This window comes from Marmota flaviventris, chromosome 11 (assembly GCF_047511675.1).
Source record: "Marmota flaviventris isolate mMarFla1 chromosome 11, mMarFla1.hap1, whole genome shotgun sequence".
Lineage (NCBI taxonomy): Eukaryota > Metazoa > Chordata > Mammalia > Rodentia > Sciuridae > Marmota > Marmota flaviventris.
Window position 1 is genome coordinate 103060666 of NC_092508.1, and position 16888 is coordinate 103077553.

General features: G+C 53.4%; 1 protein-coding gene across 2 annotated transcripts in view; it reads right to left on the reverse strand.

Annotated features, from left to right (window-relative positions):
- Gli2 (GLI family zinc finger 2) overlaps nt 1–16888 on the reverse strand; it is a 170468-nt gene that overhangs the window by 51005 nt on the left and 102575 nt on the right. The gene's annotated exons all lie outside the window — the stretch shown is intronic.

Consider the following 16888-nt stretch of genomic DNA (forward strand, 5'->3'; position numbering starts at 1 on the left):
GTTGAGTCTGGATGTCTGAATAATTGAAAGAGATGTGATTGGTCTATTTTTTTTTCTTTTTCTTTTTTGCATATGTGCAGGTCAGCTGACGACTAGGCATCCCGTAGTAATGTATAAAAATAAGCCTGCCGTTTCTCTGCAAATAGATTCTAACACTGTACTGTAAACACTATAAATTCTTTCCTTGTATTGTGTCATAGTATGTATTAAAACACACATAATATAGAACTTACCATTGTAACCATGTTCAGTGGCATTAAGAACAGTCATATTGCGTAGCCACGGCTACCACCCATTTTTAGAACTTTCTCCTCATCGCCAACTGAGACCCTGCACCCATTAGACCCCAAGTCCCCCTCCCCCACTCCTGGTAGCTGTCATTCTGCCTTCTGTCCCAGTGAATCTGTCTACACTGGGTGCTTCCTATCTGTGGAATCGACAGTACTTGTTCTTTAGTGCTTGGATCATTTCACTGGGCATAATGTCCTCAAGGTCCAACTAAATGGTAGCAAGTGTCACAGTTTCCTTCCTTTTAAAGGCTACATATTATTCCATTATGTGTCGATGACATTTTGTTTGTGCATCATCTGTCAACAGACCCTTGGGTTGGACGCTATGGGTTTTTAACGGGAGGAAACTTTTCTACTGAGTCTCAACTTTACTTTTGATGCGTTCAATTTTATTTTCATAATTCCACCATCCTGGTACTTTCCATGGGGACTGTGCTTAAATCAACTTGCCAACATTAGACTCAAGAAGGAAGTGGCCAGTAGATGTAATGGCAGGCAACCGGCCCTCTGGCCTGGCTTTGCTGACTTCTGGGTGCCTCCTCTCCCTCTGACCCCAGTCTCTGAACAGGTGAGCCTGAGAGTGTGACTGTGACTCAGCCACTGTGACAGGACAACCAAGTGCTGTGGAGGCCGTGGACCCTGGGAGTCAGAGATGGCCTCCAAGTGCGTGCTTTGCACAAGCCTCAGCACCTGTCCGAGTCTCCATCTGCTCATCTGAACATGGGGAGCGGCGGCTACCTGGAAGGCTGTGCAGGTGCACAAAGCTAATGTGAAGGGGCGTAGCCCGGAGCCTTTGCAGTAAGAGGCACTCAACAAGTGTCACCACCGACAATGACAATTCACCCTAGTGTTCGGAGCACTCAGGGTTCACAAACTGTGAATTTACTTGCTGTGAAGCAAGGGACAAGATGCTCACCCTCCAGGCCCTTGGGAGGCTGGAGAGTCAAGGGCGGGCCAGTCTCCACACCAGGACCACTTGGACTTTCCTACATCTCCAAGCAGCCAGCAGTAAGCTGTGCCCACTTTTTAAATGTACGGGAAAGTGCCTTTAAAAAGAAAATGATGCTAGGATGGAATCCAGGGCTTTGAGCATGCTAGGCAGATGCACTGAGCTACATCCCCAGTCTTAAAAGAGCCTTTAAGAAACAAAACATCACAACACATCCGAGGAGACCAGAATGTAGTATTACTAACAAAATAAAAATTGCTTTCACGAACAGTATTTCTGAAGCAGCCCGAGTAGGTCTACAGTGCCCTTTCACAGATGCAAATAAAGGTCAAGGGCGAGTCAAGGTCTTGCCCAAGGTCACAGAGCTGAAAAAAAAAAACCGACAGCCAGGAAGTGGATCCATTTGCTCCTAGGCTTTTCCCTCTGCCTAGCCACAGAGACACTCCGGGACAACTGCAGGGTGGGTGTCGGCTGATCCCCAGGGTCCTCCCTTCCCGCCTTGCTTACGGACTATGGTTAACAGATAGTGCTTTGCAGACACCATCTCCTCATGGCAACCCCAGAACGCTGCATTAAGCCCAGAACTCCCAGAGGTCATCCCCTCCCCAGCACCCCAAGGTGCCCCATCCTTCCCTGTCTTGCTTCTGCAGAAGCTTAATCCACCAGAACCCAGACCATCCCCAGTCCTGCTGGGAGCTGAGATGATGCTCTGCTCCGGATTCAGGGTCAATGCGACTTCGGCCAGGTCCAAAGAGCAGCCAAGAGCCCGAATAGCGTGAGCTCTAGGACTTAACCAGACCCACATATGGAGGGAGGGTGAGGCTGCTCTGCTGCCTGCCCCGCAGGACCATCCTGTGTGTGTGTGTGTGTGTGTGTGAGAGAGAGAGAGAGAGAAGACAGTGTATGCAGACAGTTTGTGTATATGTATGAGTGTGTGTGTGTGTGTGTGAGAGAGAGAGAGAGAGAAGAGAGTGTATGCAGACAGTTTGTGTATATGTATGAGTGGGTGGTTTGTGTATTGTGAATAAGTGAATATGTGGGTATGTGTGTTGTTCCACACACGTGTGTGTATGTGTTGTATATGGATATGTGGGAGGTGTGTGTGCATGTTATGTATGTATGCATGTGCTTGTAGGTGTGTGTATTGTATGTGTGTGTACGTTGCGGTGTGTGTTGTGTGTGCATGTGTAGTGTGTTCGTGTATTGTGGTGTGTGTATGTGCATATGTTGCGGTGGGTGTTGTGTGCGCATGTGTCACGCTGTGTGTGGTGTGTGCATGTGTATGTTATAGTTTGGATCTGGAATGTCCCCAGGCTCGTGTGTTGAAGTCTTGGTCGCCAGTGCAGCAATGATCAGAGGTGGGACTTTTGGGAAGTGGAAGGTCAGGAGGGCTCTGACCTCATCAATAGACTAATCAATCTATCTATGGGTTCATAATTGAACGACCTACTGGGAGGAAGGTCCGCAGCCCCTTCCTCTCTGTCTCTCTACTTCCCAGCTGCTGTGGGGTGAGCAGCTTTGCTCACCATGCCCTTCCCCCATGATGTTCTGCCTCATGTCAGGTCAAGAAACAACGGAGACAAGTGACCAAGGAATGAAACCCTGGGCTTAAAACAAAACTTTTCTCCTTTAAGTAAATTTTCTCAGGTATTTTGTCACAGTCACAGAAAGCTGACTAACATAGTATATGTGTGTGTTGTTGTTTTGAGTGTATGTGTGTGAGAGAGAGAGAGGGGGGTGGCTAGACCTTCTGGGAAGCAGTATGAGGGACAGCCACCTGGGGGGTCTTGCTATAGCTGGCCTGCTCCCTGCTCCCTGGCAGGTCCCTGGGTGAAGGCTGTGGATTACAGGGAAAGAGGCTTTCTCCTTCTCAGGTAGGGCTCAGGGTGGCTCCTCCCACCAGCCTGGCCCTCTCCAGGCAGGAGCCCCCTCAGCAGGTGCCAGCCATGCTCCACATCCACCTCCCCCTCACCTATGCCTCGGACTCCTCAAGAGGAGCCTGCAGACGTGTCAGTGGCTCCTCCTGTCCCGGGTCTCATGGGTTAGGCTGGCCAGCAGCAGGATGACAAAGTCAATGACGTTAGCTGCCTCACGGGGCCTTGCTTATGACACTTCCCTTAATGTCCCCATCCTCCCTGATCTGGACCCCATTGTTCAGGAAGTAATACTGAGGCTCTGCATGATAAGCCTGACTCCAGGCGAGCGATGACCAGGCAGTATGGAGCCAGCTTCACTGTGTCTCCATCTAAGTCCCACAAGGTCCCTCAGAGCCCAGCCCCGAGTCTAGCACGCGGCAAGCCCTGGGCAGGTGGGGCCTCTGCTCACCCCAGTGCAGCGCAGCGTTTGCCCCGGATGAACGGACGGATGGTAGGTAAACAGGCAGGGGAGGGAGCGAGGCATCGACCCGGGGACCTCTTGCTCAGGGCCCTCTGGCTGACCAGAGAGGAGACCTGGCCCACTTGTGTCACCAGTGAAGTCAACCGCAGCTGCCACCGGGATCACCATGCACTCCTGCACGAGGCCCGCAGTCACCATTACCTTATATCAGCACCTGCTGCGTGGCAGGCACTGTTGGGGCCCTGAGGACAGTGTGGTGACAAGGTGGCCGGAACCCCAGCCCAGCGACAGAAGACAGGAGGGACACCCTAGCAAATGCATTTGCACCGTAACCAAGGAGGGGACAAAGCCAAGGACAAGGACGCTGTGAGGGGGTGGGCAATGTGAGGGAGGCAGTGGGGCCTCTCTGGAGGAGAGGGGACTGTGGCAGAGGCAACCGTGACCGCACAGGCCCGGCGGGAGGGAAGAGCCAGCAATGTCAGCATGAAGGCTGATTTGGTTGAAGCAGAGGGATGGGTGGAGGGAGAAGAGGCAGAAGTGAAGGCTGTGGAGGCCGGGCTGTGGGGAGAGGTCGTGGAGGCCGGGCTGTTTGGAAACCTGGGGAATTTTTTTTTTTTCTGAGCAATTTGGGAAAGCCCTGGGAGGCTCTGAGAAGGGGCTCATCTGCTTTGAGAAACTTTTCATAACGACACACAAGGAGAGTCCAGTGCTGTGGGACAGGGGAGGACATCAGCCAGGAATCCCGTCTGACCCTGTCACTAGGCGACCATGGGGCTTTGGGGAAGTCGTGGCTCCTCTTTGGGTCCCACATCACCCCTCCGTACATTAGGGGTGAACAGCACAATCCTGCTGTCTGAGAGCGGTCACCTTCTTCCTGTAGGAAGGGCCACGCTTGTTCTAGCTGGTGACACCCCGGGGCTGCTGGAGGTATGATATGACAGTGCCCAGTCACTGAGTGGGGCGTGGACAGGGCTAGGGCTTCCTATGTATGATTCACTAACCCAGTGGCCCTTCCAAATGCCACCAGCCCCAGATCCAGTCACCTGAGCCTGGCTGTAAAGGGACAGCCCCCAACACACACACACACACACACACACACACAGTGTCCCTGGAGACCCCGACTTGGACACAGGGCAAACTGAGGGATGCACATGGATATCGGCTCATCTGAGGTCTCAGGACCTTTAGGCCTAGCATGAATCATCCCCTCGTGCCCTGATGGAAGCTTCCAGAAATGAACTCTTGGCTCAGAGTCCCCCCTCCCCCATCAGGCTGAAGATGAGGAAATTCTACTATCACATCCTGAGAGAAGTGGCTCCCTGCAGAGGCTCAGAAACCCCCGAGGAACATGGAGCTGAAGATAAAGAACTAGAGCCACCTTCAGGTGACACATGCTCCAGCTCCTTCCACACACTGTTTTTATTGTGCGCTTTTTTTTTTTTTAAAGAGGAAAATAAATCCAAACTAAATCATGTCCTTCCCGCAGAGGCGGGGAAAACACACACACACACACACACACACACACACACACCCCATATGCCATTTCAAAGAAATACCTCTCTTTTTAAGTTTCTGAAGAAGAAACTAAGACTGGAATTCTCAGTGCCTCGCCCCTCCCCTGCTGGGAAAAGAAAAAAAAAAAAAAAGATTTGTTTTCCTTCCCAGGGGGAAAGACACGCCCTGAGCAGCCCAGGCCATTGCAGTGCTCATGTACACACCAAATCCTCCTCACTGGTGGCCAGGGTTGATGATGTCCCCGTGTGAGTGGGGAAGACTCCCAAGGGGGCAAGGACAGCCCTCCCCTGGACGCCCAGCTCAAGTTAATGCCCATGAGTAACGACTCCGGAGGGCGGGGGTAGGGTGGGGGGGTCAGCAGAGTTCAGACAAAGAACAGGGAAAACTGGGTCATCGAAAAGTGACCAGGAAGCCCATGGGTCGCAGGAAGAGTTCTTGGGTGAAGCCATGTGTCCCTACAACAGAGAGGCTGCCCGCCCCACCCCCACCCCATGGGCTGAGCTTGGAGCACCCCCTCCCCCCACCAGAGGCTGTTCCATGGCTGGAGGAGCCCGAGAGGTCAAGAGAAGCTGGACGGGGTAGGGGGACTGTCCTAGGCTGTCCAGACCCCAGGGACTAAGTCTCCGTTACTACAGTCTCTCTGATCAGGACTGCAGGATGGGGGCTGGGCACAGTGGCACGTGCCTATAATCTCAGTGAACCTGAGGCCCGAGGATGGCAAGTTCAAGGCTCGCCTGGGCAACTCTGTCTCAAAATAAAAAATAAAAAGGACTGGAGATGGGGCTCAGTGGTTAAAGCACCCTGGGTTCAATCCCTGGTACCAAGAATAAAATGAAATAAAAATGGCTGAGGATGTAGATCAGCTGGTAGAGTGACTCTGGGTTCAATTCCCAGTATTGGAAAAAAAGATAATTTGGGGGATAGAATTAGCTTGGAACAAGTGGCTAGTGGGTGGGCAGCTGGCCTGGGGCTACACAGGAAATGGGATCCTGCAAGAGAAGTGCTGTTACCCAGGTACTGACCCCAGGGAGGTGTGTGGGCAGGAGGCTCTGGATGGGGGACCAGCCCTTGGGCAATACAGGTCTGAATTACCATGGGGCATAAGCACATCTAAGTGCAGCCCACGAGGCCCTGAAAGGGAGCCCAGCGTCAAGGCCAGGACCACCGTGCAGAAGGCCCATGCTGTGGCTGTGTTCATGACCAGGAAGGGAGGGAGCCCAGGGGTCCCTGCTTCTGAGTGCTGGGTCCTTTGCTCATGCGTTGTGTGGCCCTAAGTCAGCTTTTTCACTCTGTGACTAAAAGACCTGACAAGAGCAATTTCAGAGGAGGGAACATCTATTGGGGGCTCATGGTTTCAGAGGTCTCAGTTCACAGATAGCCGGTTCCATTCCTCGGGGCTGAAGGTGATGCAGAACATCATGCTAGAAGAATGTGGCAGAGGAAAGTGGCTAAGGACACGGCGGGCCACCGGAAGCAGAGAGAGACTAAGCTCAGCTCACCAAATATTCGCCCCAAAGCCCCGCCCCCAATGCCCACCTCCTCCAGCCACACCCCACCTGCCTGCAGCCCCTACCGGGTTAATCCCATCAGAGATTAACTCACCGGTCGGGTTAAGGCTCTCACAACCCAATCATTCTCCTCTGAACCTTCTTGCATGGTCTCACACGTGAGCTTTTGGGGGACACCGAATAATCTAAACCATAATATGAAGGTTCTGCATGAATTTGTTCCTGTGTGGGACAAAAAAAGACCCACAAAGAGAAGCTCCTTTGGGGTAGCTGCTCTCTGCACCAAGAAGGCAGGTCCTATGCCAGGACCCTGCTCCCCATGCCCTTCCTACCTGGCCAAACACCCCGGGGTCAAACACACCTGCACAGCTTCTAGGCTAGGACACCTGTGCCTCTGTGGGGGACAGTCACTACCATTCACCCACCAAGCGCTCCTGGGACACTGGCTCCGCTAGGGACAGTCTGATGTCCCAGTATGAACAGCAGAAAAGAAGGCATTCCAACTGAGAATGGTTTCGGGGGACCAGGAAGGATTTTTGAACCCCCGTCTCTCTCCCGCTATTGGTGACTGCTTTGGATTCCCTAGTTCATGATAATTTATCATGTCCCTTTAGCTTAGAATTCTCTGCATCTTAATTAAAATCCAGTGCAGTTGCTTCAGTATTTTTCTTCAAAGCAAACAGACCTTGGCAAAGATATGGAGACGAATTCACGCTCATGTGAAGATGGTTCACTGGGTCATTTTCCTCCTAAGACAAGGATGCAGGTAGCAGGAGTCACCTTTCTCTTTGGTAAAAGAAGGTGGAGAAAAGAAACAAAACTAAACTAAAAACCAGCAGAGGGGGTGGACTGTAAGTCAACCATGGCAAACCTCTCAGCCAGATTAAAATAGGTTTGCTTCTGAGTGGCACATCGGTCAACCGGTGTCCTGTGGGATATCACCTGTTTGTGTTGTCCAAAGAGCTTGGGATGGAAACAGAAGGAAGTGAGCCATGAATCTGGACAGGCCTGGGTTTAAACCCTGAATTTATCTGCTAGCAAATAAATGACAAACCTCCACAGTTTTATTTTCTTCATGTCAAAGAGGAACAATGTCAGCCCAACTACTGTAAGGAATATTTGTGGTGTCTGCAGGATGCAAACCTAATAAATGGTGGAAAGCTCAGAGCAGACGTGGAACAGGGTTACAGCACATGGTGAGGATGGCAGCTTTCCCTCTGACCCCAGGTGGAAGGGACACTGAGATGCATGGGACAGGAATTCATAAGTGGCACCCACCATGAGATGTGCGCCTCATGAAAACTCACTGCCCTCCACCACTGCACTACAGAGTCAGGACAGCGGAAATATGGGAGTGTTGAGTGGGAGACCTTGCAGGAAGGGTCTTCTACAGATGAATTCTGGCTGACTGCTCCTCATTCCCAGATGATCAATTCCCAGGAGGCTCCGACCTGCTACTCCAAACATGCTTCTCTGCTCTCTGTACCCATGGTTGCTAGGTAACATGAACAGATGAGGGAACTTGCAAGGTGGCCTCTGAGTTCGAGTGGACATCATTGCGAACTTTGTTTAAAAAAGCAGAGGCTCCCTTCCCTCTCCCAAACCTGTCTTTATTTGCCTCATACAATGGCATGGCTGCTGGGGTAATTGACCTTTTGGAGAAGTCAGCTGCAGGAGAAGCCCCAGGCAAAATAATGTGCCACCAGATTCCGACCAAGGCCACTCTGGCTAGTGCATGCTGGAGAGCAGAGGTTCAGAGGAGAGGATCCCCCTTCAAGATCCAATTTTCTTAAACCAAACCCAGTGCTGCCTTTCAGGAAGGGAAGGAGATGGATGGCCTGGGGTAAGCTGGGTGGTAGGATTGGAGCCTCTGCAAGGGCTCTGCAGGCTCAGGGGGGCTGTACACATACACCTGTCATCTCCAAGCCTGGACCACACTCAAGTTGATCAAACAAGGACCCACGCAGTTCTGAGGAGGACCTGCTGGCTGCACAGTCAACGAGGACTTTCTGATCCCAACAGGGAGACGGCTATGCTCCCCACCCCACCCTTCATGTCTACCTTGGCAAAGGAGCCCAATTAGCGCTCCGTGGAATGGGGATGTGAAGACACTTTGTGAAGTGACATACATTAATCTGGTGGGGAAGGATGGGGGGACTGGTACTGTCATATTGTGCCCTGATGAACTCAGAAGATCAGCTGGCCCTTTAGTTAACGCTGCTAGAAGCTTCTTCCTTGCACAGCGAAGGTCCATTTTGGTCATTTATTCGGGGCTTGTTGAAAATCCCACGATGCAGGTCCCTGTTTGCTCCTCTGTTCCTGTGGAGATGCCAGGCCCATTCCTTGGGGAACTTGGAGATAAAGGTTTCCCAGAAGATACCAGAAATGATGCCATCAGCCCCAAACAAGAGCCTGGAGGCTCCGCTCCCTTCCTTCACTGCCTGGGTCTCATGGAGGGACACAGTGTCATTCAGACACATTGCTCCCTCTAGCATGACCTTGCCTTCCATGGGCTGCAGATGCCACGTGGCCCAGCTCTGCAGACTTCTCTGGACACCACAGTATAGCTGTCCACCTGCCAGGAAGGATTCTCAGTCCCTGGCTGACAGTAGTCCAGCAGACAGAAGTGACACCCTCCGCCTGCTGGCCACCCCCCACCTCCACACAGCAAAAGGTAGAGAATGCAGCAGAGTCCACCAAGAACTAGAGGCACCCTTCCTGCCCTCAGGGAACAGACACACAGGGACACCTTCACGTGGGGTGGCTGCCAAAGCTGGGGAGTCAGACCCCAGGTACCGGCATCACTGAGAAAGAATCCAGTGAGTGCATCAGTGCTTCCCCGTGATGCGAGGATAGACCATGTGTGCCGGGGCTCCTGGAGGCTGGGCAGGTTCAAGGCCGACCCTTCCAGCATGTGGACTCAGATGACCAGGTACTCTCGAGTGTGGGCAAAGTCACCAGCCCAAGCATCGGGGCTAGGAGGCACGGAAAGATCTGGGACTGGAGGAGAGCCATTTGTCAGAACCTCAGGTCCTTATATTACTCCCAACCACCAGCCTCAGGTCAGATGATTTCCAGAGGCCCCTCCTGATGCTCAGCTACCACCGACAGGAAGCGTTCAGTAAGAATAATGATATCCTGAATGGCCACTCCACAGCAGGCAATTGAAAACTGTTTCTGTCTCACTTGGAGGAAAAAAAAAAGGGGGGGGATTAAATCAGATGGGAAATTCCAGCACCACAAGCTGGCTGGTGTCCGGCAGGCTGTGGCCCTGGCCACGCGTGCAGTCAGACCTGTCCCCATACCCGGCCAGCAGGACTGTGCCCCCAGTGAAGGTGTTAGTGGATAAACAGCTGCTGAAAGACAGGGTGCCCTGGGCTGTAGCCCGTCAAGCCTCTCCGTGGTGGGCGGTGCGTGGGACTGGGCTCTAGAAGAGACCAGGGCGGGGAGGGACAGCTGAGTGCACTCCAGCAAGTGCCACCGGGAAAGGCCAGCCTGAGAGCCATGTGGTTCTTGCCACAGGGGAGCCTGGTTGGTGGTGGAATCTGTCCCTTTAGGTGGTGGTCCTAAGACAACAGGGGGACAGCACACAGGAGGCAGATTGGGACCTGGTCCAAGTTGCCGGCCATGATGGACAGTGTTGAAGCTAGAGTGGGTGCTGCGACTGCCTCATGGAATATCCCTGTGCCTCGGAATGAGAGTGGTGGCAGGGCCACATCAGAGGGGGACTGGGAAGCATGGAGCATGCGGGCGGGCTCCTAAGAGTGCCGGGGTGACCATCTCTGTGGCCTGCACTGATGGCTCCTGCTTCTTTAGCAGGTGGCAGGGGACAAGGATGAGCTCCAAAGGGACCCAGGAAGATCCCAGCCATTGCTGGAATGGACAGACTGCTCTCCTGTCCTGGTTAACAAGTGGGCCCCTGGTTAGAGAATCTGAAGGCTAGAAGAATCGTTAGGGATGGTCAAGCCAGATGGAGGTTACAAACTGCCCTGGACACAGACTCTCTCACAAAGCACCGTGAAGAACTCCAAAATCAACAACGGATTCAAAACTCAGAGAAGATCATGGTTTCAAAGGATTTCAAAAATATAATGTAGAAAGCATGAACCCAGCCCAGAGGTCCAAAGATTGTCTAGAGGGGTCTGGAGTGACCTGAGAGTTGGTGACCACGTCCCAGTGTTCCTTCTACCTGTTGCAAAGGCCAGAGCTGGGCCAAGTGACCTGGCGTGGACATGGGCATTCCCCTGTCTCGCCACCCCTTGATAGACCCACTTGACCAGCAGCACCAGTGATCCCATCAGCTGAGAGGGACCTGGTCAGTCTATAGCTTCACACTGTCTGGTCACTGCCTAAGAATTCCACTTTTCCTGAAGCACGTTGGTCTTTTCAGAGGACACCTCTGTCTGGTGCCCACTGATCCTGAAGGCGTCCTCTGCCACGATACTTACTGTACTGGGTCCGTCCCTTTCCTGCAGAGCTCTGACTGAGGTGCCCTGGTAATGCTTATGTCCCACCTCCTGCCCTTTGAGAGCATTTGACTCCACTTTTCACTCTGCTGTCGCTCTCTAGGGGACAATGAGGCCACCAGCAGTTACTGGACGTGGTTTTTCAGGCTGGGCGGAAGGTACCGCTTTACGGCAGGGTGCATCCTGAGGCAGAGCCTGCCAAAGCCAATCAATAGCCTTTAAAACAGGGGCTTGGGGGGGTGGGGGGGCGCTGCTCTCCAACAAGTAAACCGCCTTGGGCTGCACTTAGTGTCTTCTTCGCAATCGATGGCTGATTACAAAATGTTCTTTCTTCCTTCCTTGAAGCAGATCCTCAAAGGGCCACTTCCTGGGATCCCCTTACTGGTAGGGTCCTCATAATTGTACGTGACTTAAAGGGATCCTTCTCTTTACAACATTCTCCACCTTAAATTAGTCTCTTCTCTAGGAGCCTGGCCATCAAATGCAGCCCAGCCAAGAGAAATGTCATGTGAACCACGTAAGGCTATTTCAATTTTTCTATTAACCACATTTAAAAAAAAAAAAAAAAGTTAGGAAAAGAAAATCATTTAAATAATACAATTTAAATGACCCAGTACATAAAAAAAAAATTCTCACTTCAGCTGGGATTTTTGTGGTGCCCACCCCGTAGTCCCAGTACTCAGGGTTGGGGGTGCTGAGGCAGGGGGATCAAACAAACAAACAAACAGCAATAATAACAACAATTAAAAAAACCCACTTCAACATGTAGCCAATATAAAAATCGTTAATGAGATATTTTCTATTCTTGTATTCCTACTACGTCTTCAAAATCTGGTCTGTGTCCTGTACTTCAGCAGAGCTCAGTTGGGACCAGACAACTTCAAGTGCTCAACAGCCACATGCAGCTCGTGGCTACCCGGGCCAACAGCTCAGCCTAACTGGTCCCCACGGCTGACTTCATTCTGCGGATGGGATTCTCGTTCAGGTTAATCCTAAATTACGCTGGTGGACCTTCTTGGCCACCTCACCTCTCTTCTCTTCTGAAACCTGGCTCTGGGCAAAGTCCCCTTTGATGACTTAAATGATTAACAAATGGTCATCATTCCTTCCTTCCTCCCTTCTTTCCACTCCCTTAACTCCCAAGGCTCCCCAGGGACCCTACTTGGGTTAGTCAGTGTGGTGACCCTTCTTCCACCCTTCCACACCCTTGACCCCATCAAAGCCAAGCTGGTCAGTGGCGCCTCCCTTGATCCTGCTCTGGATGGCTGCCCATGGCCTTCCCAGTAAGCTCGGGGTGTATGCAAACAAGATGGTGGGCGTGTGGGCTCCTGAGACCTCCTGACAAATGAGAAGGTCCGCAGAGAGGAAGGCTATAAAGGGGGTCATCAAGGGAGGATGGCAGGGCTGTGGAGAGATGTCAGCCAGACACATAACACTTCCAGAAGGCTGGGTCCCCGACTGTGGGGACACTGTGGGCCCTGTTCATTGAACGATGAGCACAAACCATTCCCACCGTGTCTCCCCCCACCCCGGGCCACCCCATCCCACCACCACAGGTGGAAATGGGTTCCCTTTAGCAGGGACAATGGGGTCAACCAGTGGGATTGGAGGTCAGTCCACAAAGTCCTGGAAAAAGCCCACTCCCCCTATTTTGCTGGAAGAGAAACTAAGAGAAAATATGGCCTGGTCCCCAACCCACCAGCCCCGGCTGTGCCCGGAATCTTGCTTCCTAGAATAAAGATGGTATACGAAAGGCAGGGGAGGGGTGGGGAGTACACTCCAAGGCTTCCTGGACATCAAAAAACCTCTTGCAAAACAATATTTTGATGAGCTAAGTGTGTGAATTAAAAGCAGACGGAGTCTACTTCCTTTAAAATAAACAGGGTTTGAAATCTAGGGGAAAAACTCCCACACACAGTGTGTTTCAGGGCTGGAGAGACCAGGGCCGCCTTTCCACAACCCCAAGAGCAGCCTGGTCTGTTTCCTCTCCATTAACGGTTCTCGGGCGAAGGTTCTGCTCTGGGGGTCGAGACTTGGCAAAGCGTCCCTGGAGGGGGATCTGGGGACCTGACAGGAGGCCAGCTAGGCTAGCTCCTGCCTAGCACTCAGTGCTCTCCAAATCCTGCCCACACATGCCCTCATCCCAGGATCAGACCCTCAGCCTCTCAGGAAGCCCTTCCCCGCCACACCCGCGCCTGTCCCATCGGGAGGATTCACCCTGGCCTCTGCAAGTCCAGGTCACACACGCCCTCTCTGTGCAGCTTCCTGGAACTTTCTTCGGCCTTCTCCCTCCCAATCAGGCAGGGGACACCTCGTCCACACCTCTCTCTCAGAGCCAAGACGAGCCCAGGCCCTGGCATGGGGGTCGGGGGGAGGGATGGTTGTCCAGGGAATGAATGATGGATGGCACAGGTGGCCCGGAGCAGCCGAGGGTCACTGTAAGTTAATTTACCACCAAGGAGAGAGCCCTGCTCCTGGGAGTAGCAGTACGTGGAGCTGACCATCCTCAGGGGTCCTCCAGGGACACTGAAGGTGGCTCTGTCAGCACACGCGGGCTTATGACCACTGCCCCCCACCCCCAGCATGTCCATTTATTAGCCCATTTAATCCTCACAACACTTGTTGTAGTCAGCTTTGCATGCGGTGACCAAACTGCCCCCCCCCCAATGACAACAACGTAGAGGAGGGAAAGTCCATTTGGGGCTCATGGTTTCAGAGGCCCAGCTCTGCAGACGGCAGACTCCACGGCTCCAGGTCCCAGGTGAGGCAGCCCACCATGGCTGGGGAGGGCACCCCCCACCTCACAGATGAGGAAACCGAGGCGCAGAGAAGGTCAGTGACTGGCCCTGGGCCAGTCAGGTGGCTATTCAGTAGAACAGCCAGGCCTCACTGTGGTCTAAGGTGATTCTGAACATGTCCTTCTAGACATGTCTTCTAGGACCATGAAGATAAACTCTAGGACCAGGGGTGGCTCAGGCTGCTGTCATTACCCCACTCACTCCTGGCTTTCCTGGGGACCCAGCTCCCCCAGGGTGTCCTGGGCCAGGTGGCCATGGGATAAAGACCACTGGCTGAGGAAGAGGCCTCTGCCACCCAGGCCACCCCTGTATACAGAAGAGTCAGAGAGCTAAAATCCCCAGGAAACTCAGGGCTGGACTTGGCATTTCCACTTTATCTGTGGCCTTTCCAAAAGTAAATGTAACCTCCCACCCCCCAAATAAAAAGGGTGTTCCAGGCAGCAGCTTCTAAGTGACGCTCAAGTATCCAGCAAAGTCGGAGGCAAGTCCAAGAGGGACCCTGGGGAGGGGAGTTATCTGTTTTCCCCAGCTGTGCTCCTGGTACCTGCTAATAACCCCCATGGATCATTCTGCCTGGCTCAGAAAACCTCCTGACTGGCGTTAAAAATGGGCCCCTCTCCTGCCCGTGGCTGGGCGCCCCCCGAAGCCTGCGTGGGATGCTTGTTGTTAGCATGCTGCCTGTGTAATTAGGGCACCGAGGATGGCAAAGGGCCCACCCCAGGTCCCCAAGAGCGATGGCGGTTCAGAAAAAGCACCCACCTGGTTTTGTGCTGATTAATGATGGGCCCCGCTAATAGCCCCCTGCTTAACACAGGAGTTTGTCAAGATTAAGTAATTGCCTTAAACAAAAAGTGTATTATCTTTAAGGCACCGCTGATGAATGACTGGTGTGGGGAAATGGGGTGATGGATGTCCAGGATCCCCTGCCAACAGCCCTCCCCCATTTGCATAAATTAAAACCCAGCCCTTGATTAGGATGACGCCCGGCAGACCCATCGGAAGGATGGGGATTCTGAGGACCCTACCTCAGGTCTGCTGGCCACCGGGAGGGCCCAAACAGCTTGAGGTCAACACAAGCATCTAGCATGGGCAGAGGCCTCACTGGGGTAGACCAGATGGCCCCTGTGGGACAGACCACAGATGATGCTTGTACCTCTGTGACTATACCTCTGATCATTGGGTCCCCAGGCCATGAAGCCCATCTCCCTTCTCCAGGCCCCTCCAGCATTTCCTTCCAGATGGTTCTTTGCTAGAGATGATTCACAACAATGGGCAGATCCATGGGGTCATGGGGATGGAACTGATAGGGGCAGGGCTGACCAGAGGTTGTGGCCATGGGTAGGGAAGTGAGGGATGGAGGTGAGCTTGGGCAGGGAGACGGCTGGCCCAGCCGAGCTGGGAACACAGGGGGGTCTCAGAACTGGGGAGCCTATCTCCCCCGAGTCCCACCCAGGAAGAGGACTTTGAGCAGGAGCACCCCCCCTCCCTAAGCCTGCAAAATGTGGAGGGTGCCTTTATCCCCCAAAGCAACACAACGATCCTGCTGCAATCTATGACTTCTGGTGGATCAAGACAGAAGCAAGGGGACAGAAGTTGGGGGACCCTCATGGCCTCTCTGCTGGGGGTTAGCTCTTCGGTATATGCCGTGGCTAACAATGGACCTCGATTCCCCTCATGGCTCAAAAATGCTCATTCCAGGCCGAGGGGTGGGGTGGCCAGAGCCCTGGCCTGCGTGTGTCTGGCTTCTCAGCCACAGCAATACAAGATCCTCCAACCAAACCACCCACCCAACCCTGCCTCCAGGCCAGAGTGACACCAGCCAGAGCTGAGAGCTGTTCCCATAACATGGGTTTCCCCCAAACCACGGTGTCAGGGCAGATGCCATGTGTGGCTCATGATGGGAGCCTGGGTCCAGGGAACCCGTGCGTGGTCAGGCCTGGGTGGGGAACCTTCCCTCCTAGGGGGGGGACATGGTGCCTGCTCCCACTATCTAGCTGAGTGGTAGGGCCCTCCTCCTCAGGGTCCTGGGTTTCTTTTCCTTTCTGGGTGCTTGGAGGGACCCACAGTGAACAGTCCATACCTCCCCAGTTGGCAGGGGACAGACCAAATGCCCTGATGATAAGGGCCCTGACACACAGGGGGCTCGGGAGGGGTCTTCACATGGCCACCAGCCAGGGCAGGTGGAATGTTGTTCTCTCAGTCTCCCCTAGTGCACACAGACAAGTCACCCTGACACCCCTGTACCCAGTCTGTGCTGCTCAGGTGGAAGCCAAGTGCAGCCTGGGTGCACCCCCATTGCTCTGGGTGACAGAGCACGCTCTGCAGGACAGCCCCCCAACCCACGCTCCCCTGCCCCCAGGACACCGTGGAGCAAGTTCAGCATCTATCCTTGAGGGTCCTTGAGGGGACCCAGGAATGTCAGTGTGGATGGCACATCACCACCAAGAGCATGAGAGGGTGGCCGGTCACATTTGTACTGTGCACGTAGTCACAGCGTCTGTCCATGCCCAGAGCTCCAGGGCTACAACCCAACGAGTATCTATTGAATGGTACAAAGTGACAAAAAATGGGACCCTTCTACCAGCACGGAATAGTCACTTGGTGACCTCCCCATGAGGAGGGCTTACCACTCCCATTCTACAGGTGAGCAAACCGTGGCTCGAGTACATAACTTGCCCAAGGTCACAGAGAGAACGGCCACCGAGGAGAAACCTGAACCCTTGTCGGGGATCCTAAAGGGTGTAGGCCTAATCACCCCCCCACCTGCCCCTTGGGACACAGGAGAGAAGGCTCTTTTAAGGGCAAGAAAAGGAGCTGTTTGTGACATGTAAGGTTTCCGATGCTATGGAGCACCAGGTGGCCAAGTTCAGGGACCAGGAGTAGAAAGGAGGCCAGAGCTGGAGGCCAGCTCTGGGGGGAGGCTGTGGTCGGGGAGGCTGTGGGGAATCACTGCCCCCTTGAATGAGGATGAGGCTGCACAAGGCCAATGTGTGAAGCAATGGCGTGAGCCAGAGCCAGGCCTGGA